The sequence below is a fragment of the Stegostoma tigrinum genome, chromosome 4 (assembly GCF_030684315.1).
Source record: "Stegostoma tigrinum isolate sSteTig4 chromosome 4, sSteTig4.hap1, whole genome shotgun sequence".
Lineage (NCBI taxonomy): Eukaryota > Metazoa > Chordata > Chondrichthyes > Orectolobiformes > Stegostomatidae > Stegostoma > Stegostoma tigrinum.
Window position 1 is genome coordinate 58,891,990 of NC_081357.1, and position 20,804 is coordinate 58,912,793.

Sequence of the window (20,804 nt, forward strand, 5' to 3'; positions counted from 1 at the left end):
CAGTAAAGAGCCCTCCCCCACCCTAAACCCCTCCCTCAGGCTCAGATGAAACATTGTAATCACTACATGAATAAATGATGCTGACAAATTTAGACACCTAATAGGTCATTCTGTTCAGGGTGAAAACTGAGTGCTGACTGAATTATCCTAACTCCACCCCTTCCTCTCCTTTAATCCAGTGGGGTTGTTTTAATTATATTATCATTGATAATGGAGTGTTTTCTTTTACTGGTAATGCAGAAGAAAACAATAAACTCAGCTTAGCGCAGAAGCAGCTAAGAGTCTGTCCCAGAAGAGCTGTCCAGCCCTAGCAGCAGGCTGTGTATGCTTTCTGTCATAAGTCTACTTCTAATGGCTCCAGACAATACGTACCTCCAAAGACCTCCTATTCCCCACTCAGCATGAGTGGTTGGAGATGCGGAACTGTAATAAGCCAGTAGTTGCACAGCATCATATAGAGAGAGGCAGCAGCTGATTGCAGCTGGAGCATCTATTTGCCTGGGACAGTTCTAACGCATGTTCATGTAGCTGCAGTGAAGACTAAGGTTGGTTTGTTAACAGAATACTAAAACAAGGCGGCAGCAGAAGCTGTAGCAGCAGCAGCGGCAACAACAGAGGCAGTGTAATTCAGAATGAGAATGGACATCACTGAGAGGCAGGAAGCTGCTTGTGAAGTGCTTATGTTTGTGTGCGAGGCACCTGGTGTCAGCCTCTGTGGGATTTGGGAAAATTCAGCCTGAACTCAAGTTCCCTTCTATTCTTCCCTTCCAGACATCAGCCATCTCCTGTGGAGGATGCCTAATAGGTAAGGAGGAAAATAAAAATCTCTCTCTTTTGGGTGTAAGAAAGGTCTTTTTGTAACAGCAGCAATACTTTGATAGTTGTTACGTGGCCTGGGTTGGTGATGGAGTAGAAAGTTCCGGGCAATTTAATGGTGCTTCAGGACTTTGACAGCAGTATAAGATATATGTGTGTATAGGTGTATGTCTGAGTGGGCGAGAGTGGGGATAGTGGAAAAAAGGCATAGGTGCATAGTAAAAAGCTTGTTTGTGTCTCAGTGTTCATGCATTGCAATGCCTGTGCCAAAGAACAGCTAGCATGACCTTTGCAGTGTTGGAACAAGCGATCTTAACCCATGCTTTGCCAACTGAAAGATAACATTTTAACTGGTTCTTACGTCGCTCCAAACACAGACAATATCTTTGACCAGAAGTTGTGTTGTTAACAGCTTTTTTAGCCCAATATTATGTGATGTTTTGTGCATGTGAAACTGTAGGAAAACATGAATTTGGAGTCCGGACTGAACAAAAAGAAAATTAAATTTCTGTGGTGTGTTTTCCAGCTGCTCATTCAGTGATGGTCTAATTTACTCTGTAGGATAATAGATTCAATGATTGTACATAGAGAAGAAGGCACACACATGCATTGTTCCATTTATCTTAATGACACGGTAGCTCAGAATGCAGCATAGCTGAAAAAGATTGTACGCTGCTAGTGAGCCATTCTGCAGTGACCTTCAGGAAAAAAAATGAAATGCTCTACTGGCTAAGGAAACAATTGAACTGGAATCAGTGAGGCACAGTTAAGTCCTAAATAGACTTTCTAAATTAAAAGATGTTTGCAACAGCTTGGAAAATGACTCTAAATATGTCAGATCACAGATTGGCTTAATGGGGTGATGCAGCCAGGAAAGTAGTTTAAATGGAATGAGATTTTAAAAGCCACCTCGGGAGATCTCCACTATTACAGAGGGGAAGGCCCGAAGATGGACTCGAGGTTTGGCAATAATTAACACTCCTGTCGATGACTTGGTGCTTATCAAAATACCTGGGCAAGCTTTTATGTCCCACCTTTGGTGAAAACTGACTGTTCACTTGTTTAATCCAACCTCTGTTGCAAGTGCACCTCCCATGGGCTAAACATGGAATTCCATTTGGAGAATTGAAACTTACTGAACCAGGTGCACAGGGGAAAAAGAAGGGGGTGATGTAGGTTTATTGATGGGGAGTATGATCAAAAGACATGATTGCATTCATTTGCGTTTTTGTTCTGAATTCAATGGTTTTAAAAAAGCTGGATAGGATTTTTAAAAAAGTCAAAATGAGGGAATGTCACATAAATATATTTACAATCATTTTCATAGAGTTTCTTTGCCAGATCTTCGCAATAGTTCTCCATCCGGAAAGGGCTGGTCCTTTGCCAGAATCTTAGGTATTTTGTCCAGTAGCTTATTACTCACATGTGAGACATTTGTTCTGAGTGTTTGCAGCATACTTAACAAGAAGAGGCATCACAGTTGAGCCCTAATCTTGCTTTCACCTGATGTCCTCTTTAACCTTACAATGAATCCTACTATTAACAAAGCTTATATCAAAGAATAAAAATCAAATTTAAGATTGGTCTATCAACTTGGGTGATCTCTCTGTGGAAACTCATCAAGCAGTAAAAATTCCCTTGTTATATGGCACAACCAGATGCCTGGAGTTTCTACCATGTGACTTCAACAGCAAGCTTTAATACCAAATCAAGGCAAGTATTCTGTGCCTGTGTGACAACATGTCCCATACCCCACAAAAACCTTTTTCAACTGTGAATGTCTGAATTAGAGGCAGCTTTACTGTGCCAATGTCCACACTGAACTGTTTAAGACTACCCAAACTAACACCTATTTGATTATTACAACCATCGGTGAGTTCAGCGTTGAGATCTTAATTGTTCTCCAATTCCTTTTGGTATTTAATTTCCTGACACTCCAATTTCTCTCTCATTCTTTGAGGTTCTCTGTAAGGCCATGCCTTTGTTCCCTGACCTAATGTTTCCATCTTTGACCATGTGTCAACTTATATCCCTGTGAAACACCTCACTGGGATGCTTTTCTATATTAAAGGGGAAGTGGTACATTGGTAGTTATGTCACTAGAGTAGTAACCTGGAGCCCCATGCAAATATTCTGAAGGCATGTTCAAATTCCCCCATGGAAAAAAAAATGCCTGGAATTTGAAAAGGAAGTTAGCCAAATAGCGACCATGTAACAAGTGGCGATGACTGTTAAAAAAAAATCTATTTCCCTAATGAAGGAAGTCTGTTATCCTTACCAGTCTGGCTTTCATGTGACTCCACACCCACAGAAATTAGTCTTAAATGCTTTCTGAAATGGCCTAGAGAGTTCACCAGCTCAAGGGCAATTGGGAATGGACGACGAATGTTGCCCTAACCAACGATGCCCAAACCTTCAGAAACAATGAAATGAGTTAAAGGTGCTAATGCTACAAATGTTGTTGCTGTCTAGAGCCAGCATATAAGGAAGATTTTCATACTGTGTTGCATTTGAATTTGTGTCCGTGTAAAGAAAATGTTGGATTCCATTGCTTCATGCAGTTGCCTTTTTTGTGCATTAATCACTCTCAGATATTTGAGTTCCACCAGAAATTACAGTAATTATAACCTTTCTGAAATCCCTTTGTACTCCTGCTTTATAGTTAATTCAAAATCCAGTGAGTTTAAAAAGGTACAACATTGAAACAGTTATAGTAATAATAGATATTAGCTTCTGACATAGTCACCATTTTGTAAAGTTGCAATTAATGAACCACTTCAGAATGACCTCTGACACTGCCATCTAGTGTCAGTTTATAACATCGCTATGACATCAAGTCTTTTAGCAATTAATGTCACTGAAACTTTACATCCACTACAATAGTATTGCCTTAAAATGAGACAATGAAGGACCTGTGGGCATTTACTTACAGTTGTAATAAAAAGGTGATATTAAACTGCTTGTGAAAGGTCTGTGCAGATAAAAGCCAATCCATGTACATTGAATCATGAAGAATTGTACGGCTCTTTAATAGAAAAAAAGGGACAATTAGTGAAAACTGATGGTAAACAAAGATTCCATTTTGTTCTTCATTTAGACCCACTATAAAGCCTTCAGAGATGGTAAGAACCGCAGATGCTGGAGAATCTGAAATAACATGGTGTAGAGCTGGATGAACACAGCAGGCCAAGCAGCATCAGAGGAGTGGGAAAGCTGACATTTTGGGCCTAGACCCTTCATCAGAAAGGGTCTGGGCCTGAAACATCAGCTTTCCTGCTCCTCTGATGCTGCTTGGCTTGCTGTGTTCATCCAGCTCTACACCTTGTTATCCCACTAAAAAGCCTGCTTTGCTCAGTTAGCAACCTGTACTTTTGTGCTGAATAAGGTTTTGTATGGTGTGCAAAACTGCAAATCTAACAATGTAATGGTTGATGTCAGTGACCTCCACAGAGTGAGCTTTAGCTTTAACTGTGCTGTTCTATAGACACCTTTAAGCAGGGATCGAAGCAAAAACAGAAAGGGAGAGAATCACTCTGGCTGCTTCTACACACCTCCTAGTGGACACTTGTAGAGTGGCCCAGGGCACAACCATCAGCTCTTCTGAAGAATAACAAAGTGTTGTGTTCACGGGCCTTACACAAGGTGAAGGCAAGAAAAAAGAACTTAAAACATTTAGCCCTCATTTCCAATTATTTTTTCTTCCCTTGGGCAATATGATTATGTCAGGAAATATTAGCCCCACTATTATTCTTTTTATTTAAAACTTATTTTAAGAGTTATAATTTTCTCTATAAAGTGCGGAAATGTGTGTAAAGACATACTGGTAATGACTGAAAATGACCCTTCAGTATTTTATAATGAGGAGCAGAGAACCCCTCCCCCATTACACTATCAAGTTTATAGGTTGCTTCATGGTTTCATTGCAAGTCACGAGGGGATTAGAATCTATCATTTCCCAACCAACACTGAGATTTTATTGTGATTTCAGAAGTAAGGTATTTCATATTATCTCACTTTTACAGCCTTGCAGTTCTGTAGTTGGACGCTTACATTAAAGTATTGAATAATGGATTGTGTTTTACAAAAATAGAGTGAATGAGAAAATTTTCTCAACAAGAATTTCCTCTTACAATCTTATTATGTATGAGCATAACTGGGGCTGCATGATATAATGTTACCAAGAATATCATCTCAACTCCTTGTTGGAGGTGAGTGTGGATTTGAGCATTTTTCAGAAGTTAATTCACCATGATTAAAAATGATAACTGAATGTCTCTCATTCTTCTATAAATTGTGCAAGTTACCAGAAAAATCACAGACATACACCATCAGCAATTTCACTCACATCACAGTGACTTTACCTCTAGGCTAATCCCAGTGTAATCTGATGGTTTTGCAGAAGAAATTCAAAATAGTTTTTAAAAATCTGCTAATGGTGTAAAGTTAATTAGTATTTTTAAACTCATTTCGAATTGCTTTAAATGGATAAATCAATTGCAGATAATTTTACTGGCAATAACTTGAGTCCGTAGTCTCATTTAATGTAATTACCAGCAAATTCCCCAGGATAATTCATGCCAATAGTACATTTGAATACTGAAATGAAGTCTTCCTAGAAAATTGCATGAGTGCTATGCCTTTTGTTTCATTTTTGTTTCTTCTTCCTATGATCTAGTAGAATTTTACAGAAGATTCATTAATTATTTCATGTAAGTAATCATGATTCTACAAGAACAAAAAAAAATGACCTAGAAGTTTGATGGTGTCATGGTACCTTAACAAGCAGAAAACACAAATGAAACCATTGAATATCATAGGAGGCATATGTGTGTATTGGGTGAAATTGTCCAGGTTCTGCAGACATAGGCTTGAACGTGAGACCGAGAGAAAATATACTTCCCTGCCTCTGGGCAACCTACCTGGAAGTATTTAATTGCTGGCACAGGCTACCCACACAGTAGTGATGGTGCATGCTGCCAAGGTGAGAGCCACAGTAGGTACCTGGAGAAGACTTGGAAATGGCAGGCCAAGAGAGCTTGTGAAGACCCCTACACTCATTTCCCGCCTCCCCAAAGTCACGTGCACATGTATGCACACACACGCGCACATGCATGCAAACACTTTGTTGCCTCAGCCTTCAGTGAGTCACACATGTCACCACCATCCAACCTACAGAGGAGTTTCTTTATTGGCTAATTTGTTTGACACGAATTTCTAGCCATTCAGTGATTGATTTTCTTAAAAGTTTTAAGACTCTGCCCTTTCTGAGCTAGAGGTGCACTGAAATGAATAACGTTTCAAAGAGCTGGTCACAATTCCTGTACTAAGCAGTCAATCGCACTCAGAAACTCACGGAGATGTCTCAATGCTACCATCAAACAGATAAATTAAGAGAAAACACAGATTCATCTTATTAACTCCACATTAAAATCACCACTGGCTTCCAGCAACCCTCTTATTCCCTGCACTGTTACCACCAATTGTTCCCAACACCTCACTTCCTTCACATAATCAGGAATTTCACCAGCCTCACAAGGTAGGAGCTTAAAAGGGAATAAAAGACTTGATTTGCTGATGACTGACATAAAAACTAAAAGATAGCCATTTGGTGCAACAGAACTTGAATATTACTAATATATTTTGTCAAAGATTTTCTGCTTGTACCCATCAGGACTGTTTGCTAGAATAATAATTCAAGAGGAAAACCAACATTTATATTGCATGAAAGGAGAGTCGGCCTTCTGGGTTTAAAACTTTAACAAAGCCTGATATTTCACTGTCAATCAGCCTTAATAAATGGCAATTCTTCATGGCAATGCCACTACCATTCAAAGTCCTCTTGCCAAGCAATCAACATTCTCCTTGTGTTTTGCTATGTATGGGAAGGGCTGCACCTCTTAGAAGAGTAGGCAATAATGTTGTTCAGTGGCTTCTGCCATTCTGATTCCTCCATCACTGTATGAGGAGTTTTGGTCCTCACAGCCAACTGGACCACATCTTCTTCAAAAGGAGATGAGAATGTAGAGATCAGGAAGGTCGCTGTCAATCAGCGCACTCCCTATCTGTTTCTGCTGTAATGAGAAAAAAAGAAGGGTTGATTGCGCTGAAAATCCTTGAAAGTTGTCACCCAGATTGACAGGGCTGTTAAGAAGGCATACAGTGTTTTAGCTTTTATTAATAGAGGGATTGAGTTCCGGAACCATGACGTTATGCTGCAGCTGTACGAAACTCTGGTGCGGCCGCACTTCGAGTATTGCGTACAGTTCTGGTCACCATATTATAAGAAGGATGTGGAAGCTTTGGAAAGGGTGCAGAGGAGATTTACTAGGATGTTGCCTGGGATGGAGGAAAGGTCTTACGAAGAAAGGCTGAGGGACTTGAGGCTGTTTTCGTTAGAGTGAAGAAGGTTGAGAGGTGACTTAATTGAGACATGTAAGATAATCAGAGGGTTAGATAGGGTGGATAGGGAGAGCTTTTTTCCTAGGATGGTGACAGCGAGCACAATGGGACATAGTTTTAAATTGAGGGGTGAAAGATATAGGACAGATGTCAGAGGTAGTTTCTTTACTCAGAGAGTAGTAAAGGAATGGAACACTTTGCCTGCAATGGTAGTAGATTAGCCAACTTTAAGTACATTTAAGTCATCATTGGATAAGCATATGGACGTACATGGAATAGTGTAGGTTAAATGGGCTTCAGATTGGTATGGCAGGTCGGCACAACATCGAGGGCCGAAGGGCCTGTACTGTGCTATAATATTCTATGTTCTGTGTTCTAAAATATGCATGAACACTTGATGAACTTGCAAATCTCTGCCAGGTAGGGACCCCTTCCCAACAGGCGAGTAGAAAACATAATGGTCAGGCAGGAAGTGTTAGAGAATTGGCACCATATTGTGGTTGTGAGACCTTCAGTGCATAGCAGGCAGCATGCCTGTGACATAGCTTACAGTAAACTGAGTGATGGCCCTATGGGTGTGCAAGTACAGTGAGAGAATATGATACTAATTCTTATGGAGTGCAGGGAAAAGTTCGTTCTCTTCCTGTTGCATTGATGCTGACAAGAAATTCAGATGTCCTGTAAGCCCAGAACCCAAACTGACTAGATCCAACAGATGAGGTTTCTTCACCGAGAAGACAGGAAGAGACATTTTGTCCTGCTTAGGCAGCCTGGAGCAGATGTTCTAATGAGGCTTTATTAAAACAGGCAGTCCCCTTTTGATGCTTAACCGACAGCTTCATGGGGGAGACAGGCTGTGGTGTGAATGAAGCTGTGGAGTTCTTGGCTTGCAGCAAGTGCTCGAGTGGCCTTGAGATACAACATCAGAGCCTTCAACCCAGTAAGGTGTCACCCTCCATCTAAATGTGATCCACTGTTTAATCCACCATAAGACCCATTTGCATAAGAAAAGAACCAAAGAATGAATTATTGTTCCAGAAAACTTACCACAATGGCAGATGTAATGCCATGTAAAATGTCCACCACCATGCTTTATATCCAAAATGGAAACTGATAGACATGTAGAGATAGAGTGAAGTGGAGAATATATTCTACAAAGAGGACTTTGAGAGGATTTACGGTAGGAAGCATTTACAAAACCATAAGATCATAAGGCCAAAAGATGTAGGAATGAAAGTAAGCCATTTGGTCCATTGATTCTACTTCACTATTCAATGAGATTACGGCTATTCTGATAGTCCTCAGCTCTACTTTCCTGCCTTTTTCTCATAACGCTTGATTGATTAAAAACTTGTTTATCTCAACCTTGGGTCATAACTAATGACCTAACCTCAACAGCCCAATTTCAGTAAAGAATTCCACAAATTTCACTACCCTTGTGAGGAAAAAAAACCTCTTCATCATTATCTTAAATGGGTGATCATTTAACCTGAGGTTGTGCCCTCCAGTCCTAGGACAAGCAACCTCTCCATAGCTATCTTGTCAACTGATCTGAGAATCTTACATGTTTCAATATGGTTGCCTCTCATTCTTCTAAATTCCAAGGAGTATAAGCCCAACTTACTCAGTCTTGCCTTATAAGAAGATCGCTCCATGCTTGGAATCAGCCTAGTGAACGTTATTTGAACCACTTCCATTGCCATATATCTATTCGTAGTGGGCCAGAAATGTTCCCAGTATTCCAGTTGTGGTCTGAATAGTGCCTTGTACAGTTTAGGGAGACCTCCCTGCTTTTATGCTTTATTCCCTTTGAAATACATGCCAACTGTCCATTTCCCTTCCCTACTGTCCATTGAACTTCAATGCTAGTTTTAGAGATTTATATACAAGAACCCACAAATCCCTCAGTGTGGGAGCTTTCTGTAGTCTTCCCCAAATATTAAATAATATTCAGCACTTATATTCTTTCTGTCAAAGTGCATAACTTCACATTTTATATATACAATTTGCAATTAAATCAACAGTAGAAAAATGTAGTGGAGGAAAGTTTCACTCCAATATGATCTTTGGGAAATAATATATGAACACAAACACATAATTAGGAACAGAAGCAGACCATTCAGCCCATCAAGCCTTGCTCGGCCATCCAATAAGATCATGACTTATCTGTTTGTAATTCAGATCCAACATTCCCATCTACCCTGATACCCTTTGATCCCCTTGCTAATGGAGAATCTATCCAACTCTGCCTGAAAAATATTTAATGACCCATTTCCACGATGCTCTGAGGCAAGAGAACAATACATAACCATTGTCAACAGAAATTAGGAGTTTTTTTTCTCTATCTCAAATAGTTTGTACAAATATACAAATAACAGTATGGGGATGGTGTTATACAGATCTATTTTCTGTGACTCCTTAACTGAAGAAGAAGCCAGAACAATACAAAAGAGTAAGCTTTAAGAGTGAAACTGCTTTATTCTCTGTTCTTTAAATATTTGGAAATATAATAAAGGACTACCATGCTGTATACAGTAAAGTATTTCCTGCATTCTAACTATTTCATTGCCCTTTCAGCCTCTACTGATTGTAGTTTAACAATTTAAATCAACAGAGAATTAAATAATCAATTCATTGACTTGTTGCTAAATCAAATCACCATTTCCCGTGCATTGCTTGTTGGGTTTTTGCTATTGTGATCCTGTTTGCACAGCTACTGGACAACAAAACCATGAAATCAAGAATAGAATGCACTTATTTCTGTCTCTATATACAGGTAGAACAAAACACAATCATGGTTCATTCATTCTGATTTCGATGCATTTCAATGCAACACAGTCAGCCCACTCTTAAACAGCAAATCAGGTCATTACTTTGTATAAGCTATCTTAATATTCTGTCAATAGTTTTGATAATTGGTAAAAGGCTTAATTTCTAAAGTAATCAATCATTGTAGCCAAGCATCTCACTATTTGCAGTTGGTTGGATTGCAATTAAGAATTTACAGTTATTTGCACAACAGCACACATCAAGCTGCCTAAATGTGAAAACTAATTTCACTGTAACGACCTTTCACAATGTAGATAAGGGGAGAAGGAAAAGTACGCTATCTTTTGACTACCTGCTTTCATAAATAACTTATCTCCACCTTTAGCCTTAAATCAATATGAATTAAGGTATTTGCTGTTGAAGATTCTGGATTTGCAACTTCAAGGCAGAGAGCAGGAGTTAGGAAAATTTCTATTTTCACACACCGGCCTCAGGGAAAGGCACCACACAGATAAGTCTTCATCTTCAGAAGAAGACCTATCGAACTCAAAATGTTAACTGTGTCCCACTCTCCGCAGATGCTACCAGGCGTGCTAAGTTACTTCAGTTTCACAGCATCTGTAGTATTTTGCTTTTGCATGGTTGAGATAGTCTGTTTTGCAATTTCTTAGCTGTGGTTGAAATCGCTTGGTATCCTTCCACAGATACCTTGAATTGATTTATCATGTAGAATGTGTGCCATTTAGTACTGATAGTTGGGCAGTGACAACACTAATATACAGTTTTTCAACCACAAAACAGACAAGAAACTATTGTGAGAGCAGCAATCTCTTCACATTGTGGTTTCTGTCTTCCTGGTATATTTGTAGTTCTTTCGGTAACAAGATAGACTGAGTGAGAGTCAGTGGGATTGTCCCAGGGAAATTCTGGTCCTTCAGTTAAAAATGATCTTCTTGCAAAGTTTAGTCTGTTTGGTGCATTGTTTGTGATAACTTAAGGTTTTCTTTGGGCTGTGATAATTCCAATGGTGCCTCATCTTTTACCATCACTGCAGTGTGGTGCATATGAGGTCTTTTTTCAAGATTCCCTACTCACAAAAATCCTCAAGGTGACACAGATCATTTATGAAAGAATCAAGGGTTTCCTCTAGTTCCTGGCTATGCCAATTAAACTTTACCCAGTTTATACTGAACTTTTGCCTTTAACAAAAACTGGTGTCAAAGACTTTAATTACATCATTTTAATTGTTGCAGTTTCTTCTGTTATGCCCACCTGACAAGGATAATGTCAGCACTGTCTCCAATCCGAGCAATAGTCCTTGTTTGGCTTCACATTGAGACCCAAAGCAATATGGGATCTGTTGAACTCTTGGCTCCATTGTACTCTGTGTACAGCCTGATCAGGTCACTCCACATTTTCTAGAAGGTCTGGTAAATACAAGGCCTTTTCCATGATACCTTTGTGAAGTGAGCTAGGGCAAAATTCTTTATTGGCTTTTGTGAAGACTTTGCCTTTATGGAGTCTATTTCAGATGTTTTCTCTCTGCTGCTGTTCATGCATTCAATTTCTGACCCACTGGAATTTATTACTCACTCTGTCCAAGTGATTTTTGTTGTTCTGTGCCATGTTCTCTGCTGTGGGCTTTCTCTCATGCCTTTTTCAGCTTTTTCGTTGAATGCTTTTTCTTTTGGGATTTAGTGCATAGGTGGGTCTTGAGGTTCATCACTTGCTGGATACCATCGCTGATGAGCTTCTCTTCAGTAGTTGGATCAGATAACTGGGCTGGTGAGATTCTTCCCCTGAGTTGTTGTGGCCCACTCGTGAGAAGTTGCTTTGCTGACTAAGACAGTTAGGGTCAACCACATTGCTCATCAAGTTTACGTTATGTTGTGTAAGGAGACATCTGAAGATTATGAACAGTAATCATAATCCTATCCTCAGTACTTACACTTATCAAATAAATGTGTAAAGTGGTGTGTGAATTTCAGTGCTAATGTGATGTCAGATATTTAGGTCATAGGTCCCGAAGACTGGTGGTCCCTACAGCTATTGATAACAAACAAGATACCACTTACAATGTCTAATATCAGAGGTGATTCTGCAATTAGACAATATTTGCTGAATAACCATGAATGCGCAAGGAACTATTCTGAAAACAAATTTAGGATGTCAGTCATGTTATGGAGGATGACACACTCACAGGCACTGCAAGCTACATATATCAATAGTTAGAAAGACCATATACATGCACTGTGTACATTTCAACTCAACAAAATAATTTACAGCCATTGCTCAGAAAGAGCCTACATGCTTTAATAGTAATAAACTCTATCTGTTAACTGTCAATCAGCACTAACAAGTGCATTCTTCATTACAGTTCCCCCACCAATCAGAGCCTTCTAGTCAACCAATCATCACTTTCCTCTGATGTTGTATCAGTGATTGTTTAACCATTTAAATTGGTATTCTTACAAAATGTCCTAATGAGTGCAAGATGAAAAGCTTCAACAAAATGTGTCTGTCATCAGCAATACTCAATGACACACCTATTCTAGAGAAAGTTCACTTGAGGTTTACAAGGGCTTGGAAATTATACAATGAGGAAATGATTGCAACAGCTATGTTGTTTTCCTTAGAACAGTGGAGGTTGAGAGTTGACTTAATTCCAATGTACAAAATAGTATGCAGTTTAGATCACCTGGACAGCGAAGATCTGTTTGCCCCAGTGGACAACTCAATTACCATGGGCAGAGATTTAAGGGGATTTGTATAAGGACTAGCAGGGACATGAGGAAAGATCTTTTCACCCAGAAGGTGGTGAATATTTGGAAATCACTGCCCTTTTTTTGCAGTTGAGGAGGATTTAACTCATTTAGAAAGAACCCATGTCTACACCTGAAAGTTGTGGATCAGGTGCTGATAAATGGGATTCACATGGGCAGCTAGTTTATTCAGCCAGTTCAAATATGGTAGGTGAGAGATGTCTTTCCATGCTATAATTCTTCTGTAGGTTTATGTGGAGAATCAAAAGATTTTGAAAGACAGATAGAAAGCCAAAGTAACTGATGATTATGAGCTTGTCCACAAATGTTTAATTCAAGGTGTAAAAAAATCCTTTATCTGTCACTGCCATGGACTGGCGAATGACAAGAAGTGGGAGGGTGAAACATTTGAGCAAGGACAACTGGGAATGCAAAGTGACCCCCTCTTCAGACCAGAAAAGAAGGTGTTGAGAGTATGAGCGATGCCCCAAGGTCTGTTCCAATTACAAAAACATGGGAACCGGTCTCATTATTTGTTGGAAGCAGAATATCAAACTGGTGGCAATGGTACAATTGAATGCTGAATGTAGCTCGGGATGGTCAAAGAAGTTTTCCTTGAATACGGCCAAAATGAGTTAGTTTATTTGAGATTATAAGGTTCTATCTCTAATAAGGAAATATTTACTTATTCCTGCAAAACAAAGCTAGCAAGCAGCTTATGTTTTGATTAATACTGGGGCAGTCATGTCGTAAGTGGTGGTACAGTTTGTGTTCCGGTTGGTTTGATGAACTAGAGGTATTTTGGGGTCTATCTCCCTTTTCCCTTGTACAAAATTAAGTTACAAAGTGTCTTAATAAAGGGAGATCCTAGCTTTCACACTGAGGGGATATATTTTATAACAGGTAACTATTTGGCCAGCAAGGATAGCAACTTGATGATGACTTGGAGAGAGTTATTGCTTTTAATGAACAGTTAAAAGCGAAATACAATAAATCATGAAAAATCAACTTTTTGGCACAAACAATGTACTTGTTATTGAAAAATGTAAACCAGTGAGATTGTATGTAAGTCTCTAGAAGTAAAACATGTGAACGTCTTGCTGGTCAACTTGTAGAAGCAAATTCAACAAAGTTAGATCTTCAATTTAAACGTGATAAACTTCAAGTATCTGCAGTCCCTGTGAAGTATTGTGAAAAATGGTTTAAATAGGTAACAGAATTGCTGCTGAATCCAAAGAACTGGTTGAGTGCAGAGTTAAAAACCAAGGCTGGATTTGATGTGGGCTTCGTTGTGAAAAGAACAATAATGCTTTGGAACTCCAAATAAGCTGGGGGCAAGAAAGAGGAAGTGTGACATTTACAAGGAAATATCTAGCCTTTATAAGCAACTGAAGAGAGTTAACCTCCCTTGGTGCAGGTTAATTCATCTGAAACAAAGTTTGTTGCAAAGGAAGTGATTAAGAAAGATAATTTTGAAGCTGGTTGTCTTTCGGATGGACATGGTTTCCATGTAGACTTAAGAAACTCACAGCAAGTACAGGATGGAGACCAAAAAAAAATACCCTCAAGAGAATTAAATATATGTGATTCATAAATTACATGGAAAGCTATAAGTGGTGGAAAGGTAAGTGAAAGTCCAGAATGAGGAAACATTTGAACTAAATAAGCAAAGAACTAAAGGCATGTTCAGATTGGGGTCATTAGAAGCTGAAAGAGCTCAAAGTGGTAAGAAATCAAAACCAAAAGGAAACAAAATACTTTTCATTTGGACATAATAAGCATTTCAATAACATTCTTGAAACATTCAAAAGGAATTTTGCTCAGAACAAAGATGAATACTATAGAAACAAGAGGCTACTTTGGCATAATTGATTAAGTGGATGAATTTACTTTTATGAGTTTGGAAAATGAAAGCAAAGATGCAGTTACACATACGGCTGATGAGGGGATTGACATTTGTGTAGTGGATTTAACTGGGACGTTTTTGTTTGCAAAGTTAGAAGTAGAATTTAAGAAAAAGTGCTGATGTTAATGCAATGAAATTCAAACCCTGCTAGTCCTTGTTGTTACACATCTTACTTTTCTTTGAGATAGTCTCTTATAGATTTTGTAAAATGCTACATGTAAGTATGTAAATTAAATAGTTATCTGTTTCATCTGTGATAAATTGTTTATTTTTTTAAAAAAGTGGTCTTTTAATTGCAAATCCATTATAAAGAAACCTTCACTATGGTGAAGTTCTCATTCTTTCAAGGGAATAGATGTGATGAATTCCTTTTACATTCTATAATATTTGTACTTCTGGAGCCAGGGTCATTATTGAACATTATCACATTCAGAAGTTGGGCTGTTCCAATCAGTTGTTACATTCAAGTCCTACCAATGATCGCTATATTTGGTCCAAAATATTAGTTACACCCAGTTCTGCCTTGGAATGAGGTTCGAACTTCTTGCAAGGTTGTTAATTGATCATTCAGAACAGTACTGGGGTCATGGAGTCATAGAGTCATATAACACAGAAACAGAGCCTTCGGTCCAACTTGTCCATGCTGACCAAATTTCCCTGAAGACCAGTTCCTGGGTTACAGTTAGTTGTAATTAAACACAGAAGTCCACTCCATGCAAAACTGTTTAGCTGGAATGTTGAAAATGTAACTGAACTACACACTGTTTAGTTGGGGCTCAGTGAGCTATTTTTAAACAGTTAGATTGCTCTGTTGTTAGAGCATGGGATGATAGTTTAGGAAGTTAATACACAGCTAAATTTTGGAGTCAAGTCTCTGGAAAAGTTCAAGAAGCTGTGAGGGCTTAGGAGGTGCCATGGGCCATTTCAAGTACAGAGCAGCAGAGAGTTAGGGTTGAAATCCCACAAGCAATAATCGCTTTGTGCAACTGAGCTCAGGAAAAGTCCATTTGAAACATTTGTTTGGTGAAGCTGTTTATGGAAAATTGGATTTGTGCCTGTGTGAATTTTTAGTGGGGTTTGTTGGCCAATAATGTATTAAGACCTTAGCAGCATTGCTGAGATATCTGTTAAATTTATCTTGGTTGCATTTGTTATTTGAAGTATTCAACTATGGTTTGGTGTCATCCATATTTGCCTCATGTTCAGTTTAAGATGTTAGAACATCAGCCAGTTTCAACTTCTTTGTGAGTAATATTTGCATATTTTGTTTGAGTCCGTTTTACTTTTAATAAACTTGGTTTTCTTTTACCTGTCTAAAAGCTGCTGCTGACGTGTTAATATGAAGCTAGATAAAGTTTGAGACCTATATAACTGGCCACATCACCACTGTGGTTCAATCTTAAATTTGCTGTGACAGGTAGAGGAGTAGAGTTGGAAAAGAAATGGTATAGCCCTCTAACTTCAGTCATAACAATGGGTTCTATGCAGAATCATTGTTACTTGTGCTCAGTAACAATGATTCCACCTTTAAAAAAACAATTTTTAAATGCTCATGATATTTGTTTGAAGAAAACAACTCATTACTGTCCACTTAAATAGACCTGAACATCTTTTACCACTGCCCATAAACAAGTCACAATCCTATTTTATCAGACAGTTATTTTCAGCACAAAAGGAAGTAGTTTTAATAGAGCTTTATTTATTTTGACATGCCTTAAAACCTTTTAATGTCACATAATGAGACAACTATTTGAAAGAGTTTGTGGGCTTTTTTGAATTAATAATTCACTGTCACATTGCATAATCTGTAAGATAATGATTATTTTATGCACCATGACCTCGTGCAATTTTTCTCTCTCCACATACTGGCCTGTATTGGTTCTGCAACATTCAATCAGTATAATCTATCTTCTATCAATGATATGAAACACATCTACCTCATCCTTTTGTGAATTTGATATAACAAACTCTGAGTGACCTCAAAAAACAATCTTTTTCTACCTTTTTCTAAATAATGAAGGATCATAAAGTAGAAATGACTCACAGAAAAAGGCTTCTAGTCTGCATTTGAATCTGAAATATCTTGCCTGAATGCAAGTCAAATTCTCAGCACCAGGCAAGAGTTCCAAACATTTTTATTTTGTGAAAGACTGGAGCTTGGCTAACTTGATGCTGCTATTTAAGAAAGATGGTAAGCAAAATCAGGGAAATATAGGCTGGTGAGCCTGACATCAGTGGTGGGCAAAATATTGGGAATCCTGAGGGACAGGGCTTACATTTTGGAATTTAGAAAGGCAAGGCCTGTGTGTGTGACAAATGGTGTCTCATTAACTTGGTTGAGTTTTTTGAGGAAGTAACAAAGAAGGTTGATGAGAGTAGAGTGATGCACATGATCTATATAGACTTCAGTAAGGTGTTCAACAATGTTCCTTATGGTAGACTGGTTAGCAAGGTTAGATCACATGGAACACAGGGATAACTAGCTACTTGGTTACAGAACAGGCTTGAAGGTAGAAGACAGAGGGTGGTGGTGAGTAAGTGGTTAGTAAATTTGCAGATGCCACCAAAATTGGAGGTGTAGTGGACAGCCAAGAAGGTTATCTCAGAGTACAACAGGATCTTGATCAGATGGGCCAATGGGCTGAGGAGTGGCAGATGAATTTTAATTAAGATAAATGTGTGGTGCCGCATTTTCGAAAGGCAAAAACAGAGCAGGACACTTAGTGGTCAGGTCCTGGGGATTGTTGCTGAATAAAGAGAACCTGGAGTGCAGGCTCATTGTTCTTGGAAAATGGAGTTGTAGGTAGATAGGGTAATGAAGAAGGTATTTGGTATGCTTGCCTTTATTGGTCAGTGCATTGACTTTGGAGTTAGGAGGTCATGTTGCGGCTGTATAGGACATTGGTTTGGCATCTTTTCAAATACTGTGAGCAATTCTAGTTTCCCTGCTATATGACGGACATTGTGAAGCTTGAAAGGGTTCATTAAAAAGTTACAAGGTTGTTGCCAAAGTTGGAGAGTTTGAGCTATAAGGAGAGGCTAAATAGATTGGGGCTATTTTCCCTGGAGTTTCGGAGGCTGATGAGTGCCATTAAAAAGGTTTATAAAATCATACAGGACATGGATAGGGTAAATAGCCAAGGTCTTTTCCCCCAAGTGGGGTCATCCAAAACTAGAAGACATAGGTTTAAGGTGAGAGGGGAAAGATTTAAAAGGAACCTGAGTGGCACCTTTTCTCATGCAGAGGGTGTCACGTGTATGGAATGAGCTGCCACAGGAAATGGTGAAGGCTGGTAAAATTATAACATTTAAAAAGCATTTAGATGGGTGTATGAATAAGAAGGGTTTAGTGGGATATGGGCCAAATGTTGGCAAATGGAACTATATTAATTTAGGATATCTGGTCGGCATGGACCAGCTGGACTGAAGGGTCTATTCCCATGCTGTACAACTCCATGTTCTAGATTTTGGACTGTTAAAATGTAAGTGTACTGGAACCATAGCCAGAAGTGACCGTATGTTTTAACTATGAATTATTGGTTGCTGTCTTACCTCTGAGTCAAACGGTTCTGAGTTCAAATCCCAAACCAAGTCTTCAATGCAGTAATTAGGCTGACACTAGGTAGAAATGCCATTTTTCAGACGCAACATTAAACGGGGCACATTTAAAATTTTCCATAGCACTACTTTGAAGAAGAGCAGGAAAGCCATATTACCGTCATGACGACAATAATTCAAAATTACTTTGTGAAGTGTAAGGTTATTTGGGATATTCTAAAGTTGTGAAGAATCTTTTTTTAAAATCCAGCAGGAAATGCAACAAGTCACAGGAAAATTATTTTTGCATGCAATACACTTGTTAATGGTCTCACAGCACAATCACAAACAGTCCCATTATTGCTTTTATGTGGCCACTTCACACCAATCCAAAAATGATTTTCCAACCATGAAAACCACAGACCAAAAAGACAAAGTTGTTCTTTCATTGGTCGTCAGGACGTATGGACTAGTTTCAGGTTTTGTTCTCACTTAAAATTCTTCAAATTTTCATCTTCTGTTAAAAAGATCATTCTCAAGATCAAATGCTGACAATGTCAGTGATCGTATGTTAGAAGCAACATCTGAAGTTTACAACATGAATCACCAAAGCGCTGTACTACCAAAGTGATTTAGTTTGGTTACTTTTGATTTCACTACCATACAGCAAATGCATATTCCTGGTACAGAATCTCAATATACTGAAATTTTTCTTGAACATAGTCAGAAGTGACAAGACACCAGATTATATCTTCATCAGGTGTCATTTCACCTGACAAAGGAGCAGCGTTATGAAAGCTTGTGATTTCAAATAAATCTGTTGGACTATAACCTGGTGTTGCCTGACTTGTGATTTTGTACATCCCAGTTCAACACTGGAACCTTCGCATCATTTCATGAACATGGAATTCGTGATCCATATAATTTATTAATGACATGATACTTGATCTCAATAAGTCATAATATTTTCCTCAACTATATGGGTGTTAAAACTAAAAGCACTAAAGATATTCAACCTGTTGGAAAACTTCAACAAGACAGAGTGACATAAATATTATCACTTTTTCCCAAAATACATTTTAAATATTTTCTTAGACCGAGGAAGAACTGCCAATGCTGGAGTCAGAGATAACAGCGTGGAGCTAGAGGGCAGGCAGGCCTGGCAGCATCAGAGGAGCAGGAAAGCTGAGGTTTTGGCTCGGGACCCTTCTTCAGAAAAATGCTTTCTTTTTGTTTTGCTATGATTTTGCTATGAGTTATGAAATAATGAAGAAACAGGTTGCAGAAATCTCGAACTTTGCTTAAATGCTCTTCAAGGTTCAGCTGTAGTGATGATTAAATCACACAATTTCAAGAGAGAACTTGTTTTATTAAAACCAAGAAATAGAAGGATAATTATCAAAATTATATCATTATTCTTACATGCAATGATGAGGAGGATGAAATGATTGCAGGTATTTTTGTGAACTTGTTATGTTTGATTATTTTCCCTTTTTCTCAAAGGATAGTGTATTTATTCATAGACAGAATACATATGCTCCCTTACTGTCAGTAATTAGTATGTTTTAAATAAAAGGAGGAGTGTTGTTTAATATCCTTGTAGTGTGTACACCAATTAAACAATTCAGCAGCAAGCTTTTGTGAGCTCGTAAATAAAGAAGGTTACTTATTTGTATACACTTAACCAGAATTAATGTAAATTCATTCACTGTCTCATGCATGCATACATTCACATACATTCACATACATACAAAAATTAGATATAAATAGGGATATAGATATAGATATAGATATAGATATAGATATAGATATAGATATAGATATAGATATAGATATAGATATAGAAATAGATCGAACACGTAAAATTAGTCCGGTGTCTGATTTATGATATCTGGTCTCCCATGTGGCAGATCAATGGATTCTTAAATGGAATGTGGTAATTTAAGGTTGAATTGAAAGTTTTGTCAAGTGATGGGTTCACATGGAATTGTAACATTTCTTAAAGTTAAATACCTTGACTCTTGATCCTTAGATATACATTGAAATTGGAACAGATTAAATACTTTGAATGCTTGATGATTTGTAGACAGTTTCAGAGTCTGATTCCCAGCCAACAAGCAATTCTGATGGATCAGTTGGAATTACCTGCAAACAACTCTTACTGATGGAAAATGGCTGCCACATATATCTTTTTGCAAGTTCAAGGTCTTTTCCAAATATGATGTTGTGTTCATGTTGATTCCACATCTGGTGTTGTGAGTCTGGAGACTCTGAGACCATTGTGTGAGAATGCAAAGTTGATAGTGGCCAATTACTTCAATCTGACACAAGCTGTGTTTTGATCTTCGCTTCCATCTGATAACAAACATGGAGACAGACAATTTGGAGACTCCATAGTCTTTTACAATGGCCCATCCTTAGACAATTAGATGTGTGAGTTTCACCAATAGCTGTGGGCAGTTCATCTCTGTCTGTAATAATTATGTATTAGCTGGAGACTTGATATTGTGTGCAGTCCAAATGCGAAATATTGCAAGATTTTTTGCAGCTTAACAGTTTGTTTGTGTCCAGGTTTTTTTTAAAGGTATTGACTGAAAATGATAATGTGACATGCC

General features: G+C 38.3%; 1 protein-coding gene across 2 annotated transcripts in view; it reads left to right on the forward strand.

Moving 5' to 3' along the window:
• Positions 1-254: 254 nt before the first annotated feature.
• LOC125452608 (heparan sulfate glucosamine 3-O-sulfotransferase 5) overlaps positions 255-20,804 on the forward strand; it is a 254,892-nt gene continuing 234,342 nt past the window's right edge. For both annotated transcript variants that reach the window (XM_048531247.2, XM_048531245.2), the window contains exon 1: positions 255-805. The gene's annotated coding sequence lies outside the window, so the exon portion shown is untranslated. The remainder of the gene's footprint in view (positions 806-20,804) is intronic.